Source organism: Calypte anna, chromosome 7 (assembly GCF_003957555.1).
Source record: "Calypte anna isolate BGI_N300 chromosome 7, bCalAnn1_v1.p, whole genome shotgun sequence".
In the NCBI taxonomy this organism is placed as follows: domain Eukaryota; kingdom Metazoa; phylum Chordata; class Aves; order Apodiformes; family Trochilidae; genus Calypte; species Calypte anna.
The window spans coordinates 24,333,063-24,348,628 of NC_044253.1; positions in this window are offsets into that span (position 1 = coordinate 24,333,063).

Genomic DNA, 15,566 nt, shown 5'->3' on the forward strand with positions numbered 1-15,566 from the left:
GACAAAGTACTACAAAACACACAAGGAATAAATCATAGCATTCCTATGTACTCCGAAGTTCCAAAGAATAAAACTATGCTCCTGTTCATGGGAGAAGCATCAGAATTCACAGAAATCACAGAGTGATATTGGATTAAGGGTTGGACTTGTTCTCAGAGGTCCTTTCCAACCTGGCTGATTCTGTGATTCTGTTACACGTTGGAAGGGACCTACAGAGATCGATCACTGAGTCCAGCTCCCTGCCAGAGCAGGGTCACCTACAGCAGGTCACACAGGAATGCATCCAGGTGGGTTTTGAATGTCTCCAGAGGAGACTCCACAACCTCCCTGGGCAGCCTGTACCTATGCTCTGCTGCCCTCACAGTGAAAAAGCTTTTCCTTATGTTTACACAGAGCCTCCCATGCTCCAGCCTGCACCCATTACCCCTTGCCCTATCATTGGACATCGCTAAGAAGAGCCTGGCTCCATCCTCCTGACACTCACCATTTACATATTTGTAAACATTAAAGAGGTCACCCCTCAATCTCCTCCAAGCTGAAGAGCCACAGCTCCCTCAGGCTTTTCTCATCAGGGAGATGTTTCACTCCCTGAATCATTTTTATGCTCTGTGCTGGACTCTCTCAAGCAGTTTCCTGTGCTTCTCGAACTGAAGGACCCAAAACAGGACAGAATTAAGCTTAACTCTGTGGCATGTAGCTTTGTTCTCTGCATAGATGTCTAGATTCTGCACCTTTCAGCTTCATCACACATTCACTAAGTATCATTACATGTAATGTATAAACTGATTTTTGGTGTCAGAGTGTGGCCATTCTTTATTTAGGAGTTTAAGCCTTAGTTATTTCCTCATATTAGGACTCCAACTAATTAGATTGCCAAACAATAATGAAAGAGATGTGCTGTAATGCATCTAATTGTAAATGATCTTTGAAAGGCTACACTGGCTCCTCAAATAAAGTTAAATAAAAATCTATTCTCTTAATCACTATTTTATGGATCTTATATCTTTAACAACCAACATCCAGTTTTTTCCAGTGTGTTTGCATCATAGCATGCACCTTAGGGGTAGAAAAATAAACTCTACTATGAGAAAATTTAAGAGTACTCTATTTTTAGGTGCCCTGTGATGGCTACTGACATTTTGGGGTAGGTTGCTTTTATTTTGTTCTCAATGTAAGCATGGGAAGGTTGTGGTACAGCTATTAAGGATGCCTTTTCACTAGTCCGTGCATTATTATGTAGATTTCTTTTGTTTTCATTAACAATCTGACAGATTTCTGAACTTAGTCTTTCACTGTTCATAGGTATATGAATAGGTATATAGGTACATGAAAGTCTTTCACTTTCATAGGAAAGCATTCATAGGTATAAAAATATTTTGATGCATTTATGCGATGGCATTCAAAATTCAGCATTTGCCTTTATCTGGAATTCTGTTCTTTTTAGCATTAACTTCATCAAATATTAATCTTGACCAGGCGTATTAATGAGTATGACATTTTGTTTCCCAGTACAGCAATAGTTCTGCTGCTCTTGAAATTTCTTGCCCTTGACAATTATAGTCAACATTTGCCAAGCTGAGTTGGCAATACCAAAATATGAACCCACATATAAGTCAGCTGCTGGTAGAGCAATGATCTGCAAGCATGTATGTAGTGTTACTCCTGCTTGGAACTACAGTGTTCTTGCTTTGTATTTATTTAGTTGGAGTCCATGTGTGGAGAGGAGGTCTGCTTTTATTTTTTCCCCCCAAGGAATATGGGTAACTAATTTCCCCATCTATGGAAGTAATTTATCCTTTAAATTAGGAGCAATTGCACTTGCAAAAGCAGACACTAATTTTTCACTTTCTTGCTTTAATTTCTATGTGATAGTGAACTCAGCAAAGACAAAATGTTGTAGAAGCAAAGGAGATCACGGATGGTTTTATAACTGGGGTGGAGTGAATTTTACAGACTATGGGAGAAAGATGACCTCTGTTCAGAAGCCTCCCTGTTCATTAGTAGATGGCTGTGGTTTAATGATTCCTCTGTGGTGCAAAGAAGGAATCAAATTAGATGGTGTGTGAAGCTGTCATTACCATGTCTGTCTCCCTCAATAGTTCCAGCTTAAAGCATGTGGCTCCTTTTATAGCAGCCCCTCAGATTAATGTATCTCATCCTTTCCACATCAAAGTCTGTCAGTACTTTTATAGTATAAAAAGGATGCAGAGATAATTTTACAGTTCATTCTCTTCAAACAGCATTGACTTGTATACCTGCAACATTTCTTTTATTCCAGGATTTCCAAAACAAGGTGCACTAAAATGAGTAACATCTTAAAACTGAACAAAACCAGGAACAGAAATGTCTATTTAAAATCAGACCAAAGCAATTCTGCAGGGATCCTGGGGATTTTGGAAAGTCAATTCATCTCAAGTACTGCCTGAATTATATTTCTGCCAGCTTACTAGCTGTTTTGAGTATGGAAAACATGTTCATTCTTTCAAAAGCACGGATCAACTCTTTTTATTTAGTTGTTGAAAAAATATGGTGTTAAAAAGTATTCAGTGAAATATATAGTTTCTGATTCCACTCCCTACATCAAAGGCATAGCCTCAGCTAGTAACCACTGCATAGAAAGCTTGTGTTGACCTTATTGCTTTATGACAAAATAAAAAATAAAGAACAAACAAAAAATGTACAGAAAGGAGAATAGTGAAAGGCAACAGAGAGACAGAACTTTGTAGAACTGGCTTTTACTTTGTAGGACTTTCTTTAAATCCACTCTGCCAAGAAATGTGCATTCTTTTTAGATGCTCATGCAGCTAAGCATGTATAACCTGTAACTGTTCACACTGTATTTCCTAGACATTTTTGTAATTTATCAGCACCCATATCAGAGGTTGTCACAGAACTGCATAAGGATAAGGAGAACAGAAACAGGAAAAGCTGATAGATGGGATGCCTGTGTTGGCAATCAGAGGAGCAATTTCATGTGGTTCATCTGCCCATCTGCACCAGGGACTCTCTAGAGCTGGGATTGGAGTGATAGGATGTAGGATCTTGCCTCTTCCCCCTGGTGGAGGGATAAAGGAGTTGGATCCTACTGTGTCACTGGTGCTGAACTGTACTTGCTACAGTCATTCTTTCCAAAACAAAGAATGTACTTAGGCTTTCTGATCTTCTTCCTACTATTTTCTACATTGTCAAATAAAGTAAAAGTAAAGTAAAAACCTTGGGAGTTTCAGGTGGGCTTAGTGTAGCACTCTTCAGAAGACCTGGGGTTCTCTGCATGTGATAGCAGTGGAAGACAAAGCAAGACAGAGGAACAAATCTGGACAGGACAGACCTGTGTGCTGCCACAGGAAGGAGAAGATTTGGTCAGCAGGCAGGAACTGCTTGTTTCCTTCACAGAAAAATTCTAGAATTTTAGTTTTGTCTCAAATTTCAAAGAATTCAGATTTATTTTTTTTTTAATGAGAGGAAATAGAACTACAAATTAATAAAAGTTTTGCATTTAATTTTCAAGATTATAGCACAATATAAAATAATTATTTCAAAATTAAATAAGCAAAGCATCACTGTGAAGTAAGGCGAGCATGTTCACATGAAAGCATAAAGTTCAATGAGAGAAAAAGCAAAGTATTTGGATAATTCCCTTTTGAACATGACAGAAAAAACATGTTGAAATAATGGGAATGAAAGTTTTGATCTATATGTAGTAAGTTTGTCAGATCCATCACTATCTCAATACTGTTCACCTTTGTCTAAGAATTACAAAAGATTTGCACTCAAAAGTATTTCTTACTTCTTCAGTTGTCTTTTGCAGCTTATCTCATGAGCCTGTGCCTGTCAGTAGCGTGCCCCTGGCTCTTCATGAATGCGAAAGGACAACTACCTAATAGCAATGCTTTCAGCTTCACAGAGGTCACAAGCTGATCTCAGTTGCATCAGTGGATATCTGGAGAAACTCAGCTGATCTCAATGGACTTACTCAGGCCTGAAATCAATTATTACTCTGGTGTAAGTGAGATGGAGCCCAGTGCATCGGCTCAGTTCTGGCATTGAAATGCAAATGGGAACCTCGGGAACAGGGAAGCAGTGCCCAGGCATCCGAGGGGCAGCCCTGGCCACCCAGTGCTCCTTGGCACCACTGGTGCAGAACAGCAGAGCAACAATGCTGGGGCGTGCCTGTGTGCTGCAGCCCATGTAGTGACACGGCCAAGGAGCAAACAGGGAGATAAATAACTAATTGTTATGCAGCCATGCAAGAACAGAAACAAAATGCAGCTTAAATACCCCTCCCTGAGCCCTGCCCCTGTGATTATGCTTCCAATAACCACAGTAATAGCTGTGGCACCCGTTTTTCCATTTCAGTGTCTGGCATCTGTGGGCACAGGCACTGATGCAGATGCCAGCGGGGTGCCTGGAAGGCAGTGCTGTGCCAAGTTATGATGGGCTACAGCAGTTTAGATGAACTGATGCTTCCTGACACCCACTCTATGAGAGTCACCTTGTAGGAACAGGCTGCCAACCCACATCACAAAGTCCCATTTCCTTCCTGTGTCTTACCTCCTACCAACCAGCAAGCAAGTAAGGACATGAACTAACAGAGGTACCAGTTTAAAAATTACAATTCCCACCCCCTGTTTCATTACATCACTTTTGACCCAGAGAACTTAACCCAAAGTTGCACATATCTTCTATTAGTAGCTGAATCTCAATTGTCCTCACAGAGGTACCCCAGTAGTGTCGCAGTGGGTGTTCGAGATTGTACTGCCTCACAGTAGCACTGGGTGACACTTGGGGGGTAGGGAAGTGCAGATGCTCTTGAAACCCCAGGGAGCTGCTTCTTCAGCTTGCATGAATTTTAATAAAAGGCAGAAACCTTTTGCTTCTTTTGCCATAACAGTGTGTTTCCATATAGTGAATATGAGACAAAATTGAACTGAAATAGATTTTTATATCCTTAGTGATACTTATCCACGAGTGATTTTTCCCCTCCAGCATCTGATGCAAGTAAATGTGAAGAGCAGAAATACTGATTATGTAGCTAATTCTGAAAGAAAAGAATGGCATCAATTTTAACAAGCTATTTCTCTATTTCTTTTTGTTCAATTATTTAGTGCTGTTTACTTTTCCCCATTTGTTATGCTACAATTGGCAAATATGGGGAAAAAATAATAAATAAATACATAAACCCTTGATAAAACCCTTGATCTATGACAAGAAGAGGATAAAGCCTCATTTGGAAGGGATCAAGAATCAATATTAAAGAGTTTTTGATTTTTCTAAAGTTTTTGCTTGTTTCTTTTGTGTGTGTTGTTGTTTTGTTTGGGTTTTTTTTTTATTCTATAAAATATTAACTCAATTTTGCCCTAGGTCTGAATGAACTTAGCTTTTTTTGAAAATGAGGGAATTCCATCAGACAATATTTTCTTTACAGGATTTGCCACTTTACTTTGAAAAAGCTCTCCACTAGGGAAACTTTCTTGTTCAACATTTATCTCCCTCCTGCAGACTCCATGTAACTTTATAAGCTCTTGTCATTCCTGCCTTGTCAATATGCTCTTGCTAAAACTGGAGGTGGTCATTTTTTATCTCCACAGTGCTTCTATATAATTTGGAACACGTATCTGTGTTCTGGCCACTAGTTATGTAAAAAATAATGGTCAAAAATGCAAAAGAGAAAGCTGCCAACTCCTTTATTATCACCTCTTCATTTATCTCTTGCAATTAAGAGATTTAATATGGAATATAAAGATACAAAATTAAAGCCAGTGTTTGAGGCACATGCTGTTTTGGTGAGAATTATGTATCCTTACTGAATACAGCTCCGAGGAGAAGGATTTGGGGGTGATGGTTGCTCAGAAGCTCAACATGTGCAGGCAGTCTGCTCTTGCAGCCCAGAAAGCCAACCATGTCCTGTGCTGCATCAAATGAAGCATGGCCAGCAGGTCAAGGGGGGTGATTCTGCCCCTCTACTCTGCTGAGACCCCACCTAGAATGCTGTGCCCAGTACCAAAGCCCCCAACACAGGAAGGACATGGAGCTCTAGAGGCAAGCCCAGAGGAGGGCCACAAAGATGATCAGGGGACTGGAACACCTCTGCCATGAAGATAGGCTGAGAGTTGGGGTTGTTCAGCCTGGAGAAGAGATCTTATCTTATCTTGGGGAGATCTTATAGCAGCCTTGCAGCAGCTGAAAGGGACCTACAGGAAAGCTGAGGAAGTACTTTTCACAAGGGCATGTAATGGTAGGACAAGGGGGAATGGCTTAAAATCAAAAGAGGGGAGATATTAGGTGGCAATTATTTAGTGTGAGGGTGGTGAGATACTGGAAGAGGTTGTCCCATCCCTGGAGGCATTCAAGGCCAAGCTGGATGAGTCTTTGAGCAGCCTGATCCAGCGGGAGGCATCCCTAGCCATCCAGGGGGGGCTGGAACTAAGTGATCTTTAAGGTCTCTTCCAACTCTAACCATTCTATGATTCTATAATAGAGGTCTCAGAGCTGACAAATTATTGCCTTTGTTCCAGTCCAAGGTCCCTGAAACATCCAGAGGAGTCCCTGGGCAAAAGCTGAGGAGGGCAAATATTTGCCACTTGCCTAAAGCCCCAGGAAGGGTTTTACTTAAAGGGAGATCAATGCTAGGGCCTCTAAGAACTGAAAGATGGTTGGGGATAATAGGACAAAACAAAGGCTTTTTCTTCACATCCATATTGCAGAATGAAATTACATGAATCAGGAAAAAAACCATACTAGAGATAGACAGAAAACATTATGTTGCTAGTTATGAGGGGGCAAAATGCTGCAGCACAGCCACGCCTGCAGTAGATATTCTCACACTGTGGGCCATGCACTTTTAAGTTTGTCAGGAATTAATACAGAAATGACTCTGCTTCCCCCAACCTACCCCACAAGTCAGCCACATTATTGGGTGTGCTGCCCTGGAATGATCTCTCACAGTGGTTATGTTCTGAAAATCAAGTCTAAATAAATCTTCTCACAAGGAACACATAATAATTCTACTGACAAGTATCAAGACAGACTTTCCACAGCAACCTTTAAATACAAATCTCCTAGCTGTGACTAGTAAACTAATCAGAGGAGGCATACATGTGGAATTCTGGTTTTATATATGGGTACATAGAATCATAGAATCAGCTGGGTTAGAAGGGACCTCAGAGATCAAGTCCAACCCTTGATCCACTACTAGACCATGGCACTAAGTGCCACATCCAGTCTCTTTTTAAATATAGGTATTGTGATCTAATTAACCTCTCTTCTGCAGAGCTTTCATCCATCAATCACCTACCAGATCTATAGCATTTATTTTCTCTTTCTAGCATAAATCTCAGATCAGCCTGCTCCATGGCAGTCACACTTCTGAAAATATTGATAATTATCCTTGCCACTGGTGTATTGACCATTGGCAGAATTAAGAGAGAGCCTGATTAGTTATTTATGCGAGGGCTCCTTTAGTGGCTAGGTAAGAAATAAGGACTGCAGTTAGGACCTTATTCTTCACCTAATTTTCTGTAGACTTCAGTGAGGAATAGGGGAGAAAAGCCCCTCATAGGATGGTGTCTTTGGGGAGGAGCATTGTCTCTTGACAGCAAGCAAAGTTATGCTGGAAGTGGGGACAGCCATGGTGCTCAATACACATCTGATATAACTCCAGTGACATTACTGAGAGTATTAAATAGTGCTGGTATGTCAGAGAAGGGCACAGTTGTTCCCAAATTCTACACTTGTACTTACTGAAATAAAAGCCATAATGGAATATATATATATATAAATTCCCCTGTTACTATAGTGGTTAGTCTTAAAAGGTACTATAAAAACCACAATGAATAATAATTACTCCATGTAAAAATGAACAAACCCTTCCCTCTAATTCCACTGAAATGTCAAGTAATTCTGAGTGGAATGGGAACTACCTGCTAAAAACCAATGGACTGCTATAATGTAGCTAAAGGGCGTCTGCTTTATAGAAATAAAACAAATGAATTAACAAAAAAATTAGCACTGATGTGCTAAGCTTGCTTTGTTTAAATCAGACGTTATGAGAAATCACTGAGAAAAAGAGACTTTTTACATTTTTTTTTTTCAACTGGAGTACACTCATGGTGTTAAAAGGGTGAATGTATAAAAGCAGTGAATTGCAGAATCTTCATTGTTGACCTTCTTTTGATAACTTAGCTTTGGCATAGCCTCAGCTTTTAAATGAGAGCATTCAGTTTGTAGTGCTGGCTTAAATTCACTGTATGGTTAGCAAGCTTCAGCAGGTTTAGTGCTTCTCTTCTTTAGACACCAGCATTTGTGGGTTTTTTTTCCTCCCCAAAGAAGTAAATTATTTATACAGCACCAACCTTTTTTAACCTAGCTTCTGACAGGCTGGGATTTTTCCAATCTCAGTTGAAACTGTCTAAATAATTTATCAAGTATTCTTTCAAAGTACAATGAATTCTGAAACCTAAGAAATGTTAAATGAGCTTCTTTGCCCTTCCAGTGTGAGTGGGTTACTGAGGTTAAGCCAGTATTTTCTTTGAACTTTTCTCAGTCCCTGTTTCCTCCCATTGTACAGATTCTCCTTTTTCTCTCCTACTGTCTACCTATTAATTTTCTATTTATCTATGTCATTTTAGATGACATTTTCTATTTATTAGACTTTTCCTTTGTGTTTCTGTATCTCTTGTTAACTCTTCCTTTGCTGATGTCTTCCTGTACTTTTTATTCTTAGTTACAGCAAGACAGGCTTTCTCTTTAGATGGTCCTTCAGATAGAGGAACCATTGATTTCTGTGTTCCATGCTGCAGTACCACTGCAGTCAATGTCCTCAGTACTGTATTTTTCTGAAATACTCAGCCTCAAATTTAACTGAACCTTCTTTCATCCTCAGAAAGAAAAGTGATTAACAATCTTAAAATCTTTGGTAAAGATGAGTACAAAGAAGTTTGCATAGATCTTGGATCTGCAAACCCGTAAGCTTGCAAGGATTCCATTGAGGTATCTCACACCACCAGTGCCTCATTTCTATCTGATCAAGTTTTCCTCAAAAACTGACTTTTTTATGAAACTTGGGTAACTATACCTCAAAGTACCTGTATGCAAAGTTTAGGAAACCGCAAGAAAGCACCCATTACAACAAACCTAAAATGACTGGGACTGTAAGCAGAAGAAAACAACAAACCAACCCAAAATGATTTGGGCTACTCCAAATTTTTTCAGCAGGTATCTCAATCCTTTTAAAATTTTGTCAAATGTTTCAAGTGATTACCTGAATCAATCCATCCAGTTCTATTCATAAGAGAACTTTCAGTTTTCTTTTCAGAAGAAAAAATGATGAAGTAGCACTCCATACAAATTTTTATTTAGACTCAGCAATTCACTGTTGGTTCCTTTATAAGTTAACAATCTCATGAACTATGCTACAAGAGATCTGAAGCAGTATCACAGGTGAAAACACCAGCAGAAACATAGGCTAGCAGCTGAGTTTCTGTTACCTCTGCTACATGTAGCCATTTTAAATCGAACATTACTCCTTTAGGGAAGCAATTTAAGGTTTTAAAGCAAGTCATGGAGCCACAAAAGCAGATAAAAGAGAAGCTGACCTGTTTGTGTCCTCATGTCAGAGAAGAAATAGTGCCTAGGCATGATCTTGTAGGAAACATCCAGTAACAAAGGGCAGTAGGCAAAGATGTAACCCAGTAACTATAAAATAGAATAACCTCTATTTTCTCTGTCTCCTTCATTTTGTTATAATGTCATACAGCATTTTTCAGAGGTCTTGAAAGGCAACTGCTTTCTCCCTCTCCCTCTTCATCATAACTTTTTGTTTCTGTAATGTTAGTAACATTAAATATCTTATAGAAACTGAGGATAAATTGACCAACACTGACTACAATCAATCTGCTGCCATATTCTGCTGTCCAGGCTCCGCTGTTTGGCCCCAATTTTTCTTGAACACAAATGGTAAGATAGGAATCAGATATTGGAAAAAAACAAAGAAACCAAACCACACCATAACAACAACCAAAAAAAGGGGATACAGACAGCAAACTAACAGCAGGTAAACTAACAGCAAACTAACAGCAGGTAAGCTCTGAATAATTATCTGTGAATTACAGGTATATTGCAATTTTTTAAATTCTATGATTACTGAATTTTGCCGTCTTCTGCTTTACATTGAATTCCTTTTCTGAAGCTTTCCTTACACAAAACTACATTCTAGGTCTATCTCTTAACATAGATTTGTTACATCATAACTTTGGGGTATTATTTCACAAAATACAGTAAAAAATAACAGTCAAAACCAAAGCTTTGATCTTAATTTTGGGAGCAAAAGTTTTTCCAATATATGGCTATCATTATATTACTGAAAAGATTTTAAAATGCATGTCTAATGATTTGATATGAGATAGTCAAGTTTACATTACTTGATGATATCTGTTTGTGGATAATAATTTTTGTAATGACTACAAAATTTTAATTTCACTCCAATAATCAAGTTTCTCGTTCCTATTTGATAAAATTGTAAAATTTATATATAAAGAAAGCTTTGATTTTCATTTAGTAGCAGTACTTTTCTTTTTATGACACTATCCTTTGATGTGGAGGAACAGCAACATGATGTTCATTAATTTTAACTTCCCAGTAGATGGTGCTCTAAGTACAAAAACACACACCATGTTCATAAATCTATTTGTGAATTATTTAAACACATGTATTTATTAAATTACAGTTTGTATGTTTTCACAGAGATTGATGATGTGGAGGCAGAGGGGTCTACAAAAAATTTTAAAAAGAGTGGTTCTTCTATTTAAAGGTTTTGGAAGTTGTTGGCTAGATATTTCCCCTGGTACATCTGATGGCATCATTTAACTTCTGTATTAATGGTTTTGGTCACTCATGGTACAACAGACAGGCTAACAGCTTTTTGTTTCTTTGTTTATGAATATGAACTTACACGTAATACTGTTAAATGCCAAAATTTGCTATGCTCCACTCCAGTAAGGTGTAGAAATTTAAATAGCTAACTAGATATTAAAATACACCATATATTATGTACACACACACAGACTCACAAACTGGAATACTGGAATACACAAATAACTATGCATTCACCTGACACCTCACTCACAGGTATCTTTACATAAAATATAGCTTCATAAACAAATTACTGTAAGTGACAATGCCTTCCTCATAATATATGTCCCATATGCAATGTTTCTTTACAAAAGATGCAGGAAAAAGTTATGAATACAGAACTGTATTGGAGAACAGTAACTGTTGGCAGTGATGATTGTGTATAATTACTTCAATGTTGTGTTTATATTTTTATCATCTAATTAAAGAAAATATTTTAAAATAATGTTTCAATCTTTCCTCATTTAAAATGGTTGAAATGCAGAATTAGAGTAATTACAAGACAGATGTTTACAGCAAAACCTCAACACAAGAGTGTAACTTGCTCCTTTCATTTTCATTGGCCAATGTTAAAAATATTTGAAGTATATATACATCTCACTGACTGAATGAAGGTATTTTAGGTAACCTGGCAATGACAGCTTTAATGGGAGCACACTTGGTCACCTGCTGTGACAGACTGGTGAATAATGACATTTTAATCTTTTATGTATTGACTTGATAACACTTTAAAATATATTCAGCTAAAACCACAAAAGACACTGAAGCTCTGTTTAATAAACAATTTAACAGGGTTCTGATCTTCACTAATAAATTAAAGAATATATTTACTTATATAAACGTCTGACCTGGGTCTCTAAATTTTTCTTTACTTCTATATTTACTTGCTAAAAATCCCTTAATCTTCTGGCTTGAGGTAACTTTTATTGGGATTGACACTAGTGAATATGTCTTGCAGATTTATGCAAAGATTTTTTTTCTGTCTTTTTCAATGACATGCTAACTATTTTCTATACCATAAATTTTTCATTAAAAAATATGCTTGTTGCTTGGTAAAGCAATACTAAGGGTATTTAAGAAACGAGGTACAAGAATTCTTTTACTTCCTGAAAAGTACTAGGAAGAAATAAAAAAAAGAGAAAGGCAGATAAACAGAAAGACAAAGATAGAAAGAGAAGAAATAAATAAATACATAAATAGAGAGACAGAAGAAATTTTGAACCTTTAAGCAATTGTTATATGCTGTTTATAATCTGTTTCTGCCCAACAAATGATGACATGTGACTACAAGGACTGCAGTGGTTTCAGAGCACACAGAAAGGGCTGATAAGAACTAAACAGAAATGTTTTCAATTGCAAGAAAATGTAAATCATGACCTGTTCTTCCCCATTACTGCAAATAATGAGGGTGTTTTTATTATATTTATATATTTTTTTAAAATTTGTTTTATAGTTCTAAAGCCTTTTGGCTTTAGACTGGCAAGATATCTGGAACAATCATCACAGATTTTATTTTTTTTAATTAAAAAATAAATGTACACTTCTTGTTCTCTTAGCTGAGCTGGCAGACCTCTTCTGTGCACTCAGCCACGTCAGCAGAAAAATGCTGTCCTTGCTTATGTCAGTCAGGAACGTGGTGCAACTATACCAGCCAAAAAATTCTGTCAGCATGTCTTGAATCTGTGCTAGGGCCTCTCCCAGCCAGGTTAGTCTGGCATAGCTGCAAAGGCAGCCAAGACAATCCTTCAGAGCCATGCTGGTTGAGGACTGACATTGCCAGTGCAAAATTTGACCTTTGAACATCCTAAGTGATAAACAATGATCAGCAGCTCATGCGTATCTTTAAATTTGAACTCCAGATCTAAGGATAATAGCTAAGAGTTTTGTTCTGAGGTGTGTTACAACAACTTCCCTGCAGTGACAGTCTGGCATTGCAGAACCTTCCTGGTACCACCCATGCCCAAGTTGAGCTGTCTGCTCAGGGCAGACATGGATTTGCCATTACTGGCAGTCTTACAGCTTCCAATGGCTCTTGGGCTTCACAGTCCTAGGAAAGCTTTTCCTCGTAGCATCTGTCTCACCCAGCCTGGGAACCACACATTTCATTAACAACTGGTGTCCTACCAACCTGTGTTTACCAGGTATCATCACACCATCTTAAGTGGAAGGGGAGTAGGGGAACTCAGGGCTATTTCTCAAAAGTCCATCCCTATTTGAACAATGAGAAAGTGTAGTCAAAGTACAGCAAAGATGATGATAAATAGAGCAAAAGACGAATTTAGTAGTAGTATGGTTGGCCCAGGTGGAACCATGGATATCAAAATTATCATCTCCTATTCTCACTGACAGTATACTAGAGAAAAACCCACTTCAAATTCTCATTAAGGCCAAACTGAGATGACGCTTATCCCTCATTCTCTCTCACTTGCTTGAATGTAAAACATTCTCAAGCTTGTGTATCATGTTTTTGCTTACGTTCCAAAAAAGGAGAAACGCATCACCTATGCTATGACACTGTGTGAAGTTTGCAACAGAAACATGGTCCTAGGTATCCTTGGGTGGGAGAAGGTGCAAAGAAGAGATTTAGCAAACAGCACAATGTCTCTTGGTTTGGTCAGAAATGCTGAGAGCAGAAGAGAGGAGAGAAGAGAGAGCAAACAGTATAATCCCACTGTTAAAAATATGCTTTACTTGGAGGACCTTTTGAATTAAGGGAAGCAATAATTTTCTACATGTCTGCACAGCTTTTATACATTCTGTTTATACAGTACTTGAAAACAAAGAATCAGAATAAAATAACTGAAGTGCATTGAGCAGGCAGACATTATTTTAAACTGAAATACAACTAATACCAAGAATACAGCCTCTGCCTAAAATGTACAAAATATGCAGAACTGAGACTGTAACTGAAAAATTTGTTTTAGTTCCATTTGAGTAAGTCCCCCCGAGCCCTTAGCAGGAAAAGGCAGAGAAAGGGACAAGTGTTTGAAAGTCAAAATACTACTTTGCACATCTCTAATGTTTTCCATTCAAGGATCTCTAGCGCTTTACAAGCTTAATGTGATTAACTTTATGCTCAGTAAGCAGTTCTGCCCATAAAAATAGGTAGGTCTTTACAGGATTAGGGCCTCAATTTGTCCTTAAAGTAGTGAGCAGTGAATATCACTTACTGCCTTAACAGACAAAATACCAGATAGATTTGCCTGAAGATCTGTCAAAATGAAAATTTTATTTGGTTAACTTGAAACAAAACAAAGAAGTGCTCATATTTGCATTAAGTAGCAAGTAAAAGACAATAGAAGACAACAGAAAGTGGAATTAAAAAAGTAAAATAATTAACACAATGAAACATTCCCTTGGATTAAAAAATGAAATAAAACGGGAATTACTTAGAATTGCAGTAATAACTTCGTGTGTCAAACTGAAACATCTACTTTTCTTTGTACGCTGCATGGCGATTTTCACTTGGGGTGGAAGACCCACCTCAGGATCTTTGGGCAAAGAAGCCAAGTTTTGTCACTGAAACATCGTACACAGCCATGGCCAAGTGTGCCTCCCATGGCCAGCAGTGTCCTGGTTTGGGCCAGGATAAAGGTGATTTTCTGTCTTGTACTTTTGCTTTCAGCTAAGTCTCTTATAAGTAGTTGCACTTGCTGAAATTAACAAGTTTCTCAGGCAGTGTCTGCTTTGAGGACTGATAACACTCGATCTTTATAGTTACTGCTGGAGACTGGTATGCAGAGCCAAGGACACTGCTCAGCTCTGAAGAACATTTTACCCTCCAGAAGCAATAAAGAGGTCCCACTTGCAGCCCTCCTTTGGGGAGGAACAGACAAGATAGATGCCAGAATATTCCATCCCATACACGTCATATTCAGTATAAATTTGAAGGATCACAAGGGTGAAGCCAGCTTCCAGCTTCCTGCCCTTTCTGCCTTCCCTGCTTCCCTTTTTTCACCTGTTCCCTGTTTTTGCTTTGGCTTCCTGGGAGGATTCCATCCATTCGTCTGCCTGCGGTCCTGATCCATGCCAGCCCATATCTGTGTGTTCCTGCCTCCAGCTCCTGACTGCTGCCGACTCCAGGAGTCCAGCCTGGACTTTCCCAGGGCTGCCGTGCAGCCTGGGTGGTGACATGAGAGTTATTGGGGGGAAGAGGGGGGCAGAACGTGTTATCAATTTTCCTGTATATTTGCATATTTGTATATATTTAGTAATTTTTCCTATTTATCATTACTGTTTCATTAAAGTTGTGGAGTTTAGTTTCCAACCCATAAGTCTCTCTCCCTTATTCTTTCTCCTTTCTTTATCAGGGAAGAGAGATAGAGATTAATAGAGAGCATCTGTTACTCGGTTTAATTGCCGGGCCAGTGTTAAACCGTGACAAGCAGACACACAGCTGTGGCCCTGGGGGATCATCCGCAACACCGTCACCTCGCCAGGAGAGCAGCGCTGCCGTGACGTGCACCCTGCCCCGCCGCCTCTATGGCTGCTGCCTCCGGCCGTGCGTGCCTGCAGGGACAGGGGCGTACGGGGCACCCCTCGGAGACGCCTCAGGGGGGTGAAGAGCCATGGAGGGACAGCACCGCAGCCCCGCCCCACACTCGCCCTTTCTCTCCCTCCGCCCCTGCCCACAAGATGGCAGCAGGCAGCGCGGGAAG